This window comes from Rutidosis leptorrhynchoides, chromosome 1, assembly GCF_046630445.1.
Source record: "Rutidosis leptorrhynchoides isolate AG116_Rl617_1_P2 chromosome 1, CSIRO_AGI_Rlap_v1, whole genome shotgun sequence".
Classification (NCBI taxonomy): domain Eukaryota; kingdom Viridiplantae; phylum Streptophyta; class Magnoliopsida; order Asterales; family Asteraceae; genus Rutidosis; species Rutidosis leptorrhynchoides.
Window position 1 is genome coordinate 314,739,377 of NC_092333.1, and position 11,168 is coordinate 314,750,544.

An 11,168-nucleotide genomic window follows, 5' to 3' on the forward strand; every position below is an offset into this window, starting at 1 on the left:
TCGTTTAAACTCACCCATACACGTGTCTCAATCATGACCATAAAAATTGCACCGATGAACCCTTATAAAAACCGTCATAACCCTGTTACCATCACTTTTTTACCTTTACCAAGATCCAAAAAGCGTATTTCTCCCAAATCTTCATCGCCTTCTTTAATCTTCAACTTTTTAAGGTTTACCGTCTTCCAAGGTCAGTACACTTCATCTTACTGCTATTTTCTTCTTGTTGATATCTGTTACTGTATTATCATGGCTTCTTCACGGAGTACTGGCCAAGAACACTCCAAGCCTTCTTCATCAAATACTGCTGACATTCCAGAAGTTAGAACGATGGCTTCATCATTGACTAGTGAATATTTAGATGGATTATAGATTGCCTTTCGCTATCTCAATCAATACAACCCTGTTCTTCCCACCATCGGACAAACTGCTGACAACCCTCCTGAGGGGAAAATTACTTTATACGCTTTACAAATTACCCGCGGCAACCTCTGTGTTCCCCTTACTAACTTTCTTCTTCGCCTTCTTAGATATTACGGGGCCTGTCTTAGTCAGATACATCCCCATGGTCTTCAAAAAATCATCCTTTTTGAAATGTACTGCAATGCTATTAATATAAAGCCTCGCATTAATGTTTTTATCTCTTTGTTTAGAATCCGCACGATTAGCGATTGCTGGCTTACGATATTAAGAAAAATAATCATTTTGTTGGTCTAAATAGAGTTTCAAACTTGAAGGACTGGAAAAGTCCATTTTTCTTTGTTGATGAAACTGTTATTCCAGAAGAACACTCCGTTGTCCGGGAGTGGGGTGCTATTGATGCTGGCATAAGAAAGGGTGTTAAAATTTCTCCCGCAGAATAGCGGATAGTAAATAGCTTGAAAGGACTCCGTATTCCACCCAGATCATATGAAAGGTATGAGGGAATCCTTGTGCTGTGCAAAGTGAGCCAAGAATGGCCAAGCAATTCTGTGCCAGTACTTCGTGAGAAAAAACAGGGTAGGATGTGATATGATCATCCTATTATATATATAGATTTTTGTCTACTGTTTGTCATGTGTACTTATATTGCTATTAATGTGTAATCTTTGCAGGCAACTCCTTGATGCAGGTCCGCTCTGCTCTTTTATCCCCTGATCTTGATGATGATGTAGAGGTCACTGCTCGTGACAAAACTGTTGAAGAGCTTGAGGCGGAGAGAGTTGCAGCTGAAGCTAAAGTTGCTGCTGATGCTAAAAAGGGGAAAGAAATTGCTGTGAGCAGCTCAGACAACGAATCCGTGTCTGATCATACAGACACTGAGCGGACAACGGATGATACCACCACCGCCGATCAGCAAACATCGGCATCAGTTGACATTACGGGTGAAACCAACCCTACTCCTCCTCCAATCCAAAAGACAAGAAAGAAGAGCATAGGCTCTAAAAGGGTGAAGAGTACTGAGGAGGGCAAAAAGCAAAAACGTAGGAGAAGTATGTCCATTCTTCTCTCTTTTGAAAATGCACATGTTTTTGCATATAACTGTTATGTTTGTTCATAATACTAATTTGTTTTTGTTAGTAATTTTAGCAGAGTCGGATGATAGCCAAGGGAAGGCTACGGAGGGCGGTGACCGGAGGCCGAAGAGGAATCTTGAAAGTGAAGGAGAGAAGGGCCTGAAAATGCCTGACCCAAACTTTGCTCCCTTCGATGAATCTGAATTTCATGAAGATAGGCCTGAAGACAACTCTGCTTATGATTCTCCACTTCCTAATATCACTAATCCTGCTGTCACCTCCTCCAATGTTCAAGAGCCAACTCTTCCTGCTCATGTGAGGGCTTTGCAAGCCATCATTGCAAACCCCGCCACTAAAGATAAAGAATTTGCAACTCTTATTCAAGTATGAACGATAAGACCCTCTACATATATATGCTTGTAATTTATTGATGTGAGTTGTTTGAAATAACTCATAAATTTTATTGATGTACATGGTTGTGTTATCCCTGAGCTGAAACCCCAATTCTCTGCTCTTCGTTCTCATTAACTCAGGGAATCAACTATGGCAGCTCATGTACTGCTAACCAACCACCTGGACTCTGTGCTGCAACTGCAGGAACATCAAGAGTCTATTCTTGTCTTTGCTCGTAAAGACATAGCTGAAAGTGCAAATGCTCGTAAAAGAGCTGCTGATGCTGAGCGTGCCTTAAATGATGTGCAGAAAATAATAAAGGCTAAAGAAGTTGAGTTAAAAAGTGCTCAAGATGTTGCTGCTGTTCTGCAAGGGGAAAAGGATGCTGAGCAGGTGAAAGTGGATGAGCTGGAGAAACAGCTGAGTGCAGAGAGAGAGAAGTCTGCTGAGCTACTCCGAAGGGCGGAGAAAGGCGAGGGCAATTTTGCTGAGCTTAAGAAAGGTGTGCCAGGTCTGATAGCTAAGGTGCTTAGATCCAGTCTTGTAGGGAATCCCTACAATGATTATGTTGATGCTGCCTGCGCCCATGCTATTGCTGATGTGACCGGCAAGCTGTTCAAAAGCCTTGCTCCCAACCAAACTCCTTCTGCTGCCATTGCCAAACTTATGCCTCCTGGTACTCAAGAAAAAGTTGATGAGGCCAAGAACAAATTGATAAATCTGAAGATAAATGTTTATAATGAAGTATGCAGCAAAGAAGACTCTTCTGCTCAAGATGTGCTTGGCGTGCAGTTTAATTGATCTTTGTAAAAATTTCAAACAATGTTTTGTAATAAATTTCTTACTGACTTTAACATTATATATATATATACTGACTTTATTGTGATGACTATGTGTGCTTATATGCTTGTTGCAAATATTTTTATGCTTAACGGTTTAAAACCAATCAATTATGCACCTGAGCATAAAATTTCTAGACACAATTGTACAGTGTATAATTTGAGCAAATCATTTTGAAAAGTGCATAAGGTAACTCATATGTAAATGCCTTGCAGTATCAAGAATACGATGTCTGATTACGCCTTCCATCATAAAATTAATGAGGAAGAATTATGAAGTGTTTTTAGAAGAATGACTATAAATCAATAAACTCTCCGTCTTACGCCTTCCGTCATAAAGTATATGAGGAAGAATTGTTAATTATTTTGCCTTCATACATAAAATATATAACTTCGTTCTGTGAAGTAATTTTTTATAATGTTTGTCATGACAAGTATCTGAGTTTTGTATCATGCCTCGGTGCGTTCTAGTAAAACTTAAACGTTTTCTAGCCGATCCCTTGTGCCTTTACTGGCCGGCACAAAAGCTTCCGCCATCGGAGGTATTTAAAAATACGATCCTTCTGTGGGCAGGTTATAAATGTAATGTTTTACATTTATCACGGGCAGCACTTTGTTTAAGAAAAATATAAAATTATTGTTCAGTACTGTGCAGTACATAAACGATTGATGATGACTTTTAGGTGGATCAAGCCTAATTAGTACGTCATGAATGTTTAATGTATGCAATTGCTAATGTATGCACTGCAAAATAACCACAATGGTTCACAGTAAGTTTGATAAACGCTGCTTCATCTTATAATTCGAAATGTGTTCTTCAAATGCCAAACAGGCATGAGTACAACGATTGTAAAAGACTGCTTTTATTGAAATGCTAAATGAAACTGCTCTTTATTGAAAAGATAAACACTGTTCTTGATAACTTGTTGAAAAATTGCTTCTTCATATGCCGAGCGCCCAGCGCTGTCCGGCCTTCACACTTGCTTACGGAATGAAAAACTCCTGAACTTCTTACTCGCTGAATAACCTATCACGCCTTCTCTGATTCATTCTGCATTCTGGCCCATTTGCAAACGTTGATCTTTCCCTTGTTGGCTGCACATACTGTGAATGTATGGCTGCGACTCCATTTGGAGTGGGGAATCTGACCTCTGCATGGGCCGTTGATGTTATGGCGCCAAATTTTGCTATCGCTGTCTGCCCAAAAAGGACATTGAATCGAGAATTTCCATCTAGAATAGTAAAGTCAATCTTTTCTGCTCTCAATAGTGGAAATGTGCCCATAACAACTTCCAAACGAATCTGCCCCATGGCATTTATCGGTGCTCCTGTTAGTCCAGAAACTTTCAACCTCGTTTGCCTAGCTCTGCTCTGCACATGCCTTGGAAAAGTTCTCAAACAATGCCAGTAGATGATGTCAGCTTCACTTTCTGTATCCGTGTAGATACAATTGACAAACTTATTTGCTATCTCTGCTGAAATGATCACTGGTTGGACGGACAACGCCCAATTCTGAATTGGCTGAAAGATAATTGGGGCATATCTCTAGCTGTCCAAATTGCTGTTTGATGATTCACCTTCTTCATAATGACCATCGTTAATCCAAACCATCATGATTACAACTTCTGGAGTTGTCTCACGCTCTGTGATCCGTTATCCGTACTGCGGTTGGTTCCGATTATCTCTTCTGCCATGCTGCTCTCTTCTGTTCTCTCCACGACGTCCTCTGCTACCATCATTCCTTTACCACGTAAATTTCCTGCGAGGATCATTCCTCCTGTACTGTTTGCCAGGCAACAAATGATTCAATTCTCCTGCCTTGATTTTCGCTATAATTTCTCTCATCAAAGATTTGCAATTGTCCGTATCATGGCCCCAAGCCTCATGGAAATCACACCACAACTCACTCTTTGGACCCTCCCTCTCTTCCATAGGTGCTGGAGCATTGAAAGTGGTCCGAATTGGTTCAGTGAAAAGGATCTCTTTCGGCGTTTTAGTAAGCGCCATTATCAACGGGTGCCTTTCGATTGGCCTTCTGTTGTGGTGGAAATCATTAGGGTGATTGTTTCCTCTCCATCCTCCATTTGAATTATCATTCCTTCTCTGATTTCTGTCAAAATACCGTCCTCCGTTGTGCGGCTTGCTACTGCCACCAGTTTCAAACTAGTTTAACCCACGCTCACCAGCTCGAACATGCCTCTGTGCTACCTCCAACGCCTGATGTAATGTTTTTGGCAAGTCATACCGTAACGCATGAACAAGTGCACTAAACCGTCGCTGGTCCAGACAAAAAATGAAGCCAGATACAAGCTGTGATTCTGGACAATCAGGGATCTTCTGTGCTTTAAGTGAATAACGTTTCATAAAATTGCTCAAAGATTCATTATGATGCATTGTGATCTCATGTGCATCAAGATGAGTCAGAGTACAGCTCCGAAGATTTTGGTATTGCATCACAAATTTTGCTCTCAAATCGAGAAAACTGGTAATACTCCTTGGCGGCAAACCAGCAAACCATTCACGTGCCATTTTCTGCAGTACCATAGGAAACATAAGACACGCAGTTTCATCCTCCCAATGCTGCAACCTCATAACGCCTTCAAACATTGTCAAAAAGTCTTCCGGATCTGTTGTGCCATCATAAACTCCAATTGTTGGTATAGCAAGATTTCTGGGCAATGGATAATTAACAATTCGATCAATGAAACACTGCGTTGATTCTGCCATCGCTGGTGGCTTGGTGGCTTGTTCTCCAGTAATGAGGGCAAAAAAGTTGTCCACAGCCACAGCACGGACGGCGGGCTGCGCTAAGCGTTGCTTGTATTTTGCTGGAGCTGTCTGCTTAAGAATGTCATTTAAAAGCAACACTGCCAGCTTTTCTGACATGAACTCATCTTTGTCAATTTCATCATCAGAGTCATTATTTTCACAACTCAGGTCATTATCATCCCCAGAATCATCAATAAGACTGCCCAGCTTGTCATGTAGCCTGGATAACTTGTACTTTGATATAGATTGCCTTTTCATTATCTGCTTGTCTTTGCCATCCGCCATCTGCCGAAAAGGTACAAATGACGGACATCGCCGTGGTTGCATCAATGGTCGTCGCTCTGGATTAGTAACAAAATTTGGAAGTCTTTCTGCACTTTTAGCTGTCGCTTCTTCGATTACTGGCCTTTTCTCCGAATTAGTTGCCAAATGTTTAAGCCTTTCTGTAGTTTCAGCAACTGTTTCTTCAATCGTACCATCTAGTGGTGAAATAGGTACATCTTCAACAGTGACCATGTCGTCAGTTGATGGATTGTTGACTGCTTCAAGTATAAATGGAGCTTCAGCTGCTTTCGTTCCTTTTCCGTTTCGTGTGTTCTTTGCATTAGTAGATGGCGCCATTGTTAACACCTATTTCCTTATGAGGTAAGGCTTAGTATGTCAACAAGAGACTAGAAGTGATCTAGCTTTAGGAGGGCGGAGTGTTGCCGATTGATTTTTACCCTCGGGAAATAATCCCTGCAGACCCGGTTCACAAGTGTTAGCCGGATGACTTCTAGTGAGAGAAAGTAGAGAGAGAAAGAGAAGTGAAGTCTCAGCTCTCAAAGTTGTCAGAATATCTGAACTTGTGTAAAATGACGACCCAAGGGGTCTAATTATAGTGTCAGATCTACCAGATTTGTTTGGGGACACGTGTCAAATGATGATACGTTCTGTTACATGTGCTCCGAAATTTATGCTAAATGCGGCGCTCTTCGGCCAGGGCTTATGCGCTAGGCGGCCTTCAGGGCTTACGCATGACGGAGCAGCCTGTACAGCGGAGAACACTGGACGGACAATCTCCACAAAACTGTTGTTTCCAGCCTTCCTGATGCTATTTTTATGAAACTATTATGCCTTTTATGTGTGTATACGATAGGATACACCATTACGTTGCATTAATACACAACCGAGACCTTGCTTTGATGCGTCACAATAAATCACAAAATCATCATTCCCTTCAGGCAATGACAATATAGGTGCCGTAGTTAGCTTTTTCTTCAATAATTGAAACGCCTTCTCTTGTTCATCCTTCCATTCAAATTTCTTCCCTTTATGCGTTAATGCAGTCAAGGGTTTTGCTATTTTGGAGAAATCTTGGATGAATCTTCTGTAGTAACCAGCCAATCCTAAAAATTGACGTATATGCTTCGGAGTTTTTGGGGTTTCCCACTTTTCAACGGTTTCGATCTTTGCCGGGTCCACCTGGATACCTTCTTTGTTCACTATGTGACCGAGGAATTGAACTTCTTCCAACCAAAATGCACACTTTGAAAACTTAGCGTAAAGTTTTTCTTTCCTCAATACTTCTAGCACTTTTCTCAAATGTTCTTCGTGCTCTTGATCATTCTTTGAGTAAATAAGTATGTCATCGATGAAAACAATGACAAACTTGTCAAGATATGGCCCACACACTCGGTTCATAAGGTCCATGAACACAGCTGGTGCGTTAGTCAATCCAAACGGCATAACCATAAACTCGTAATGACCATAACGTGTCCTAAAAGCAGTTTTTGGAATATCATCCTCCTTTACTCGCATTTGATGATATCCAGAACGTAAATCGATCTTCGAATAAACTGACGAGCCTTGTAGTTGATCAAATAAGTCGTCAATTCTCGGCAGTGGATAACGGTTTTTGATTGTAAGTTTGTTCAACTATCTGTAGTCAATACACAACCTAAATGTACCATCCTTCTTCTTGACAAACAAAACAGGAGCTCCCCATGGTGATGTGCTTGGTCGAATGAAACCACGTTCTAATAGTTCTTGCAGTTGGCTTTGCAGTTCTTTCATCTCGCTGGGTGCGAGTCTATAAGTAGCACGAGCTATTGGTACTGCTCCTGGTACAAGATCTATTTGAAATTCAACAGATCGATGTGGAGGTAGTCCCGGTAATTCTTTCAGAAATACATCGGGAAATTCTTTTGCGACGGGAACATCATTGATGCTCTTTTCTTCAGTTTGTACTTTCTCGATGTGTGCTAGAACAGCATAGCAACCTTTTCTTATTAGTTTTTGTGCCTTCAAATTACTAATAAGATGTAGCTTCATGTTGCCCTTTTCTCCGTACACCATTAAGGGTTCTCCTTCTTCTCGTACAATGCGAATTGCATTTTTATAACATACGATCTCTGCTTTCACCTTCTTCAGCCAGTCCATGCCAACTATTACATCAAAACTCCCTAACTCTACTGGTATCAAATCAATCTTAAATATTTTGCTACCTAGTTTAATTTCTCGATTCCGGCATATATTATCTGCTGAAATTAATTTACCGTTTGCTAATTCGAGTAAAAATTTACTATCCAACGGCATCAATGGACAACTTAATTTAGCACAAAAATCTCTACTCATATAGCTTCTATCCGAACCCGAATCAAATAAAACGTAAGCATATTTATTGTCAATAAGAAACGTACCCGTAACAAGCTTCGGGTCTTCCTGTGCCTCTGCCGCATTAATATTGAAAACTCTTACGCGGCCTTGTCCATTCGTGTTCTCCTGGTTCGGGCAATTTCTAATAATGTGGCCCGGTTTTCCACATTTATAACAAACTACATTGGCATAACTTGCTCCGAAACTACTTGCTCCGCCATTACTCGTTCCGACACCACCATTTGTTCCTTTCGTTCTATTAACCCCTGGTCCGTAGACCTTACACTTGGCCGCGCTATGACCTTTTCTTTTACACTTGTTGCAAAATTTGGTGCAGAACCCCGAGTGATACTTTTCACACCTTTGGCATAGCTGCTTCTAATTGTTGTTGTTGTTGTTGCGGTTATTATTGTTGCTAAGATGATTGTTGTAGTTGCTGTTGTTGTTGTTGTTGTTGGGCCGTTTGTTGTAGTTGCGATTGATGTTGCGATTGTTAGGATAGTTGTTGCGATTATTGTTGTAATTGCTGTTGTTGTTGTATTGGTGATTCTTATCACCGTTTTCTTCCCACTTTCTTTTGACTTGCTTCACATTGGCCTCTACAGCAGTCTGTTCTTTAATTCTTTCTTCAATCTGGTTCACTAGTTTGTGAGCCATTCTACATGCCTGTTGTATGGAGGCGGGCTCGTGTGAACTTATATCTTCTTGGATTCTTTCCGGTAATCCTTTCACAAATGCGTCGATCTTCTCTTCCTCATCTTCGAACGCTCCCGGACACAATAGGCACAATTCTGTGAATCGTCTTTCGTACATGGTAATATCAAATCCTTGGGTTCGTAACCCTCTAAGTTCTGTCTTGAGCTTATTGACCTCGGTTCTGGGACGGTACTTCTCATTCATCAAGTGCTTGAATGCTGACCACGGTAGTGCGTACGCATCATCTTGTCCCACTTGCTCTAGATAGGTATTCCACCATGTTAACGCAGAACCTGTGAAGGTATGCGTAGCGTACTTCACTTTGTCCTCTTCAGTACACTTACTTATGGCAAACACCGGTTCTACCTTCTCGGTCCATCGTTTCAATCCGATCGGTCTTTCGGTTCCATCAAATTCCAAAGGTTTGCAGGCAGTGAATTCTTTGTAGGTTCATCCTACACGATTTCCTGTACTGCTAGATCCAAGGTTATTGTTGGTATGTAGCGCAGCCTGTACTGCGGCTATGTTTGAAGCTAGAAAAGTACGGAATTCCTCTTCATTCATATTCACGGTGTGTCGAGTAGTCGGTGCCATTTCCTTCAAAATAGTCAAATGGAACAAGTTAATCGTACAGAATATTAAGAGTAGTTAATAGTATTTCGTAGCATAATATGAACTCATTTATAAAAGCTTTTTCTTCATATTAGCGTTTTATAAGTTTAAACTAACCCATTTCAAGTGTTCATGCTAGTTACACCAAATAACAAGATCGAGCATACAAATTACCCGAATTTAAACTTATAAATGAAGAAAAAGCTAATATGAAGAAAAAGCTTTTATAAATGAGTTCATATTATGCTACGAAATACTATTAACTACTCTTAATATTCTGTATGATTAACTTGTTCCATTTGACTATTTTGAAGGAAATGGCACCGACTACTCGACACACCGTGAATATGAATGAAGAGGAATTCTGTGAAGACCCGTCCTAATCCATCCGGACGAAGTCCATATCGATTATAAACAATTCACAACAGTTGATTACATCGCGAGGTACTTGACCCCTATATGATACATTTTACAAACATTGCATTCGTTTTTGAAAAGACAAACTTTCATTACATCGAAAGTTGACAGCAGGCATACCATTTCATAATATATCCAACTATAATTGACTTAATAATAATATTGATGAAACTCAACGACTTGAATGCAACGTCTTTTGAAATATGTCATGAATGACTCCAAGTAATGTCTCTAATAAGAGTTAATGCACAGCAGAAGATTTCTTTCGTACCTGAGAACAAACATGCTTTAAAGTGTCAACCAAAAGGTTGGTGAGTTCATTAGTTTAACATAAATAATCATTTCATAATTTTAATAGACCACAAGGTTTCATAATTCCATTTCTCATAAACAAACGTCCCATGCATAGAGACAAAAATATCATTCATATGGATTGAACACCTGGTAACCGACATTCACAATACGCATAAGAATATCCCCATTATTCCGGGATCCTCCTTCGGACATGATATAAATTTCGAAGTACTAAAGCATCCGGTACTTTGGATGGGGCTTCTTGAGCCCGATAGATCTATCTTTAGGATTCGCGTCAATTAGGGTGTCTGTTCCCTAATTCTTAGATTACTAGACTTAATAAAAAGGGGCATATTCGATTTCGATCATTCAACCATATAATGTAGTTTCAATTACTTGTGTCTATTTCGTAAAACAGTTATAAAAACAGCGCATGTATTCTCAGTCCCAAAAATATATATTGCGAAAGCATTTAAAAAAAAGGGAATAATGAAACTCACGCATATAAATATTGTAAGACATTTAATAAAGCATTTGCATGTATTCTCAGCCCAAAAACGTAAAGAGTAAAAAGGGCAAATGAAACTCACCATACTGTATTTTGTAGTAAAAATACATATGACGACATTGAACAATGCAGGGTTTGGCCTCGGATTCACGAACCTATATCATTTGTATATATATTAATTCACATAATCGTAATCGAATAAGTTTATATATATATCTTATTAATTATATTATTTTTATATTAATAATATATTTATATTTCATATATTTATTTTATATATAAAAATATATTGTTAGGTTATATGTGTTAAACATAATTATTTATATATTTCATTTGTTTATCAAAATAGTAGTTCTAATTATACTAAATTAATATTAGTAATGATAAATATAATGATAATAACATTAATAATATATTAATGTTAATAATGTTGGTGATTGAAAGCTTGGGGTATAGCACACTTGAGGCTTCAAGTTAGAGGCATAATTTCATCATCATCTTCACAAA